Source organism: Cyprinodon variegatus, unplaced genomic scaffold, assembly GCF_000732505.1.
Source record: "Cyprinodon variegatus isolate N-32 unplaced genomic scaffold, C_variegatus-1.0 Scaffold1180, whole genome shotgun sequence".
In the NCBI taxonomy this organism is placed as follows: domain Eukaryota; kingdom Metazoa; phylum Chordata; class Actinopteri; order Cyprinodontiformes; family Cyprinodontidae; genus Cyprinodon; species Cyprinodon variegatus.
The window spans coordinates 64,722-71,508 of NW_015151633.1; positions in this window are offsets into that span (position 1 = coordinate 64,722).

Below are 6,787 nucleotides of genomic sequence, written 5' to 3' on the forward strand. Positions count from 1 at the left end.
TAGCTACTGAGTGAGAATGACAACACTGTGCTGATCCTTCAGTCTCATCCTGCCCCCTTATTTTTGCTGTGTAACCATTAATTCATAAATACTTCAACTGAGCATTATCTATTGTGCAACTGAATTTGCAAAAATGGTTTGGGCAAACCAAAGTACCTTTTTCTAGGACTACTCTTCCTACATTGGCAAGACACTTGAAGATGGAACATTACACATCTGTGTTAAGCACCAAGTACTGGGTTGGTGCCGAAGTCCAGGACAATGCAAACTGTCTCTCCATCAGGATGAAAGCTAGTCACAGCAGATTTGACATTCACCCTTGACCCCTGCTACCTCTGTTGGTGTATATGAAACCCAGATGGGCTGTCTGTAAAAGCCAGCAGGGATAGGTCTCTGCTTCATGAGTCAATGAATGTGGGAATTAGAGAGTGCATAAATAACACACACACTGTGCAGCAGACAAAACTGAGACAGAGAAATGTACACAAAGATTAAGGATCAAGAGTACCGGAAATAAGGCCAGACAGGAAATCTGCCGCACACACCCTTACCGGTTTGTGCATGTTCTGCGATTTATTAAACACAGACATAAACACATAAACCCTTCATAAACACTTCTTCACACAAACAGAGACAGATGAAAACCTGAGTGCTCCATCTGCACTTCCATGTCCGATCCCTTCCTGAAGAGAAAGAGATCCCCAGGGGGAAACAGTAATTCGGACCCCCTCGAGGATTTACTTTAAACCAGCATTTACCCACATGGGCTCCCATGCAGACTAAGGCGCAGCAATGAATGTCTTGACAGTCTATAAAGAATGACTCACACTGGGCATACTCAGCAGTGTCCGTTAAAAGTGTGGGAAAGCTATAAATTGCCTCCTGGCAGTCTACCCCCAGAATTAATTTATGGACCAATTACCTGACCACAACAAGTGTTGAAGCGTATGTTAATGGGTTATAGGTACTGGCAACTGTTGATATCCCGGAAAACGTTTTTGGGGGGCTTCCAAATTATGAAGTAATGTGGGTTCAAAATAGTTTTAGGGCTTATAGTTTTACATTTATGCAAGTTAAGTTGCTTATGCAATTATTGTAGTTGTTAAAGGTTTTACACACTGAAAAAAATAATGCAACCATTTTTGGCATTTACTTAATCATATGTAGTTACTTTAACACAGTTGTTTCATGTTACCAGGGACACATAACAATTCTGTTAAACTAACTAAAGATGATTAATTAAATGCCAAAAGTGGTGGCATTCTGTTTTTCAGAGCATTTATTATGAGAATTTTTGATATTTTAAGTGGTGATTCTAGTTATAGAGTCATGCATTACTATGTGACTTTGAAGTGAAACTTCTTATTTAGGGTAAAACTTCGTATGGTGCGTGAGTAAGAGTCTCTGTGGCATTTATATGAAGTTTCCTGCTGCAGTCAGAATTATCTGGGGCAGCCTTTTTCATATCTTGATGGGACAAGATGAAAGATGAAGGAAGAGGACAAAAGGAGGATCTTTTTCTCGCATGTTTCTCTTTCCCAGGAAGAGCAACTTTATCAGCGTCTGGCAATCTGAGGCTGTGACATAATATCCTGCTTGACCTTTTCATGTCAGGATTGCAGGGAACTAAGGCTTGGTATTTGACATGTGTGTTATTTCGCTAAATGTAAAGAATGAGTGTCGCATTTTTCTACCTCATAGGTCTGTTCTGGAGGGATACTGTGTTATGCAGATCCTGTAAAGGTGGATTAGAAGCATGTTTAAAGTAGTGTGTCACACTGTTAGGTACTTAAGAAAACAAGCATTTTGTGAAAAGAATGCACATTTAGCTACATTCCAGATGTCAGTGGGATTCTGGGCATGTTTGTTTTTGTCTGCACTTGACTTTTATTTGTATTCAAGGGGCCTTAGCATTGCTGTTTGTTTTTTATAACTAGTCATTCTAGCTCTTCACATCCCACTCAGTCTTCATTTCTAATAACACACAGGAGAAAGACTTTTACTTTAGTCAGTGGTGTCAAAAGTACACACATTTGTTACTTAAGTAGAAGTATAGATATTGCAGTTTAAAAACACTCTGGTAAAAGTTGAAGTATCAATTTGACCTCTTTACTCAAGCAAAAGTTAAAAAGTATGTGCTCCAAAAACTACTAAAAGTACAAAAGTATAAAGTAACCTTTAAAAAAAACAGCCAGATGCCACTATATGAATCTAAAGCTCAATTTTTCAACTATTTGGAAAAATTCTTTGACACAGGGCCAAGGATGAGGGAGGTCTGTTGGTCTCTCAATCTCCAAATACACTATCGCCTGTGACCGACCTTTCAGACATTTCAACATCTTTTTCTGATTCAAATTCTGATAGCAATGAAATGGAGAAAAAAGAAATACACTAAAAATATTAAATCTCTTTCAGATGTTTATGCTTTAGGATTGTGGTTGTTGACATATAAAAATGACTGTCATATGTGAAACTCTCAGTGGTCAACTAGAACATCAAGGCTAGTTGGTCACATCTGTTTTCTCTTTGTTAACTGCAAAGCTTTAGCCTCAGCTGGTCACAGCTGGAGGTTGTGCATGGTAGAAACCAAGAGTTAAATTTAAAATAGAAAAATTAACAAAAGTAAAGCAAAATAAGAAAAGCCAGACATGAAAAATAGTTAAAATTATGATATGACACTTAAAAGAATAGGATAAATTCCTTTCTCCCTTTATTTGCATGACTTGCATTCTCGAGCACTGGGTTTGGCAGTGTGCGTGTAGTTGACCTTACGGAAAGAAAAAAAAACAAAGCAACTGAGATACAGATATTTTACTTTGGTTGTCTCCTATTAAGTCTACTTTGGCTCAACAATGACGGACTGGGCGATCTGACACTGATATTTCTTTTTTTGCTTGAAGTTTACCTTCAAACTCTTTAGAGTTTTTTTCTGGGCTCTTTTATTACCATTCGTATTCCCTGCTCTTTGATTTGTCATCAATTTTCCTCCTGCGGCCACATCCAGGGAGGCTGATCACAGTCCCATGGATCTTAAATTCCTAAATAATATGTTCTAATGTAATCACTGGAACATAAGGCGGTTTGGAGTTGGTCTTTACCTTTAACATGCTTGTCTATAATTTTTTTTCTAATCTCCCGATACATTCATTTTGTCGCTTCTTCTGCTCCATGTTGAGTCTGGTACACATCATGTCACCAAACAACAAAGATACTTCCTGTAGCCCTACTGTACATATAGGCCCACTGACTGAACAGTGGCCAGCAGGGCTGTTTCTCTGTTTGTTTGTTTTTATAAATCATTAAGTAAATTTAATTGAGTACATGCAAAGTAACTAGTTACTACTATTGTAGGCCCACACCAGCCCCTCAAATTGTATATAGCTTACTCAAATTTGTCGTTAAGGACTTTTAAGCCATTCTGAATATCGTTGTAGAAAACTACTGATAACACTTGAAACTGTACCAAGACTACTCCATGGCAAGACTATGCATAAATACTACACCAAGACAGCATGTAATGGTTAATCTTCAACTTTTAATGTTTGGGTCAGCTACATTGTTGACCCAGTGGTGTTTGGGGAAAGCTATATGTGAAAACACTGCCTGTTGCCACAGGCCATGGGAAACAGAAAGAAGCTTGCATGCAGCTGGGGCAAACTGCTGCATACACACACAGTGTTGTTTCAGGTTAATTTGAGGACAACAGGTGTGTGAGAGCAGAAAAGGCAGCCTGGAGGGAATATCTCCATGCTTTTTGTCACATGTGATCAGTCAAGTGTAAACACATTGTAGTTCACTGAGGTTGGGGTGATGGTTCTCTGCCAGATGCAAAAGGAGAGAGGAGGAACTGGCCAGTATAGGAGGCAGATGGAGAGTTTATTTACAATTAAATAAAGTGGAATGTAACTGGGCTTAGCTGCAACGAGCTGAATGGCTGATTTAAAGAACTCGACATGTGCGTAAGCAGCGGTCTTAATATCATTGAGAAATGCAAAGACAATGGGACAATGTTCAGGCTTTATTGAAAGACCAGAGTGTCACCAAGTGAGTGTAAATCTAAAGTGTCAGCTATCCACACCCCTGTTTTTCCCCGTCTTTGCCAGTATCTGTCTCATCAGCTGCCTCCTCCTCCTGGTCTCGTGGGATTTTTTTCCCAGTCTTTCTTTCCAACTGTTTTTCCATCACCCATCTCTTAGAGCTGTTTTGAGATTACGGAGTCTCCCAACTTTTTTGTCCTTGTTTGTCTCATAGTGTACAGCTTTTCATTTAATTAGTTCCTTCTGAAATTTCCCTCTAAAATAGATTCCTCCTCACATCTTAACTCAATTCAAATAAAAGAATTGCTGTAATTTGATCGCTTTCAACTACATTCTGTCAAAGACTAAAACATTTATAATTTGACGGCACTGTTTGATTGTTATGCACACAGTACTTTCCCAGTTAGCACATGCACTCAGTCAGAGCAACTTATACAAATCTATGGAACATGAGAATACAATCAGCAGTGCTCGGCCTAAATATAAACCAATGGAAGTGCAAACAAACACATATCTGGTTCAGCATCCAGAAGCAGCTGTTTGGAAGTGGCCCCCAGTTAGGAGAGCTAATTTACTGGATCTAGACTGATTTATCACTTCATAATTATAGCTTTAACTGGACAAAGATGTGGGTGTTTACTGTTACCACCTTCAAGTTTTTTACCATCTTCCCACAGACTTCTGCTCCACTTAAACCGAAAGCGGTAGTTCCTACCGGCACTGTTTTGGATTGTTTGTCCTTCTGAATTAGCAACAGTTGTTCTTTTAGATCCATCTTTGCATTTAATTCTTACATTCCTTGGCAGACATGCTCATATAAAAATAGACAGAGAGTTACTGCCTTCATTTCAGTTGTCCCTGTTTTCTTTGGTTTGTGGTCATGGATGCAGGATATGTTGTAACTAACCATAAAAGCCTCAGCAGTAAGATGACAGTGAAGTGGAGTTCTGCTTTGAAAGCATTAGCAAATAATATATGCTGTGGGAGTAAAATTAGAGACTAAATCTCAGCATATTACATATAATATGCTGTAAAAGTAGTCATACCCCTTTATTGTTTCCACATTTTTTCTCTTTACAGCCACACCTTTTTTGAGTTTTATGAAAGTTTTGGTAAGAAACCAAAACAAAACAGTGGTCAAGCGGGATGGAATTAAACATTTTATTATGTGTCTTGATCTATGTTGGCTTTTGATTTCAGGCTACTCCTACACATTCATTTTTTAAAAGGCTTACAATTTCCATGGTGGCTCTGTATGCTTTTAATTGTTGTCCTGCACAGGGAATCATTGTCTCCAAGTCTATTTGGGCTTTGAGAAAGTGTTCTTCCAAGATTAATCTGCTTTTATTTTCTCATTCTCCCCCATCAAATCTGCCAAAATTGTATGCTGCTGTGAACAAAAGGCATTCCCACTGTATGATGACATCACCCTGAAATTTCCCCTGAGGGACTATGTAAGGAGGGATTCTAGCTTTTAGCACATTGGCTAAAATTTTGCGCCTGGTTTTATACGACCCCCTACATGGTTTGTGTTGAACTGCACACACTACTTATTTTTGTTATTTTAATAAACAGCTTTTTTCTTGGTTCTCTTCTATATAAACCAAAACTTTAATGTACACACCTGCTTGACATCATGCAAGTTATAAATCACTCTCCCAACAGGGAAATGGGTATTCTACCCTAAGACAAACAAAAAGTTTATATAATAGTGGAGATAGTGGAGCTCAGCACACTAAATTAAGCATTTGGTAAGTTTTTTCTTTTTTATATTAAAGCAAAGATAAAGGCCAAAAATATTAATATTAGTAGTTTGAACATCTGGTCATAAAGTGATTTTAAAGAAGCCATGAACAAACTGAGACAAAAGCCCTCATCTTCTGTACGAAATTATTCTTTCTTTTTTTTTTCCTTGCTTTTATTCCTTTGCCACTTCTGAAAATAAGGACACAAAATGGCATTAACTGTGAGTAAAAAAACACACAAAACGAACTAGACACACTTTTTAGTAAAATAAAATGAGTGAGTTTGCTTGCAGTTATCTGCAAACTGTGCTATTCATAGGGTAAGCCATTGGGCTTAATCAATCTTTTACATTTTTATGACCACTTTTAGGTATAGAATGAATTAAAAAGTATTTCATCCTCTAAGCACTCAAGGTGACATATATTACCGTTGTATGTTTGCCAATTGCAAAATGTAACAATTTTTTCTGTGCAGAAAACAAGAAGAAGAAAAAAAAACCTGTATGTGCATAATTCAGTTTGTAAGGTTTGTTTGGAAAAAAAAAGGACATGCAATTCCTGCAAACTAGTGGCATTTCACTGTGGAAAAATTGCAATCAACACTTATTCAGTTGCTGATAAGCCTACTAGAAAAATTGTGAGGTGGGGTCATAGCAGCTGTTGCTAAATCAACAGATTCTTAAACCTGAGTTGTAGATCGTTTTCTGCTCTTTCAGAACAACCATTTGTTCCTTGTGTGCTTTTAAGTTGATTCTCTCCTGATAGCCGTGTGTCGGTAAATGGGCCACATGCAGCATGATGTTCTAACCCTGCATTTAACTTTTTTCCACAATTTTATCCCTAGATTATCTTGAATCTATTTATTTATTTTATTTTGTGATTCCTGAAGGAAACAGGTGGTTTTTTTGACTTATTTGTAAAACATTTACTGTAGAAAATAATTTCACTTTAAAAGTATGAGCTCCTGTGAGTTATTATATTTCATTAAGTAAATATTGTATACAA